This window comes from Zingiber officinale, chromosome 5A (genome assembly GCF_018446385.1).
Source record: "Zingiber officinale cultivar Zhangliang chromosome 5A, Zo_v1.1, whole genome shotgun sequence".
NCBI classification, from domain to species: Eukaryota; Viridiplantae; Streptophyta; class Magnoliopsida; order Zingiberales; family Zingiberaceae; genus Zingiber; species Zingiber officinale.
In genome coordinates, this window is record NC_055994.1 from 131,077,826 (window position 1) to 131,078,682 (window position 857).

The 857-nt window shown below is 38.4% G+C and overlaps 1 non-coding gene across 1 annotated transcript; it reads left to right on the forward strand.

Moving 5' to 3' along the window:
- Positions 1-246: 246 nt before the first annotated feature.
- LOC121983542 lies at positions 247-352 on the forward strand. The gene has a single exon (XR_006112584.1). It is a non-coding gene; the product is annotated as a small nucleolar RNA R71 (small nucleolar RNA).
- Positions 353-857: the final 505 nt, after the last annotated feature.

Below are 857 nucleotides of genomic sequence, written 5' to 3' on the forward strand. Positions count from 1 at the left end.
GCAGACAAAAGAGTGACTGCATCTACATCAAACTTCCCTGATGCTTTAATTGTTGGGTTTACAGAAGAATAGCCACCACTTCTTTCATTTGCCCATTGATGATGATTTTGTGCTACACTGTCAATAATTTCTTCAGCTTCATCTAAACTTTTGTTCATAAGTGCCCCTCCAGCAGCTGAATCGAGGGACACTTTGGTATGATAGTTGATACCATTATAAAAAATGTGCAACACTAACCATCTTTCCAACCCATGATGTGGGCATTGTCTGAGCATACTATTATATCTATCCCATGCTTCAAAAAGAGATTCTGAGTCAGTCTGCTTGAAGCTTGCAATTAAATTCCTCATATGAGCTGTTTTGCTAGGTGGATAGAATTTATCAAGAAATTGTTGCTCACACTGCTCCCAAGTGGTGATGCTATTAGGGGCCAAAGAATTTAGTCATTGCTTTGCCCTATCTCTTAAAGAAAATCCAAATAATAATAATCTAACTGAGTCTGAAGGAACTCCATTCATTTTCATGGTACCACATATTTCATAAAAGACCTCTAAGTGTTGATTGGGGTCTTCATGAGGTCCTCCACCAAATTGATTCTGCTGCACCATAGATATAATTGCGGGTTTGATCTCAAAGTTATTAGCTTCCACTGAAGGTCTTGAAATACTAGATCGAAAACCTCTTGCATAAGGTGCTGCATAATCCTTGAGTGGTCTATTCGCCATGTTCAAATGTTCCTGTTCTTCAATTTGCCTTTGCAGAATTCTTCTTTTATGGAAAGTTCTGTCAATCTCAAGGTCAAAAGGAAAGAATTCCCCTGCAAAGTTAGATCTTCGCATACACAAGAACAAGATGGA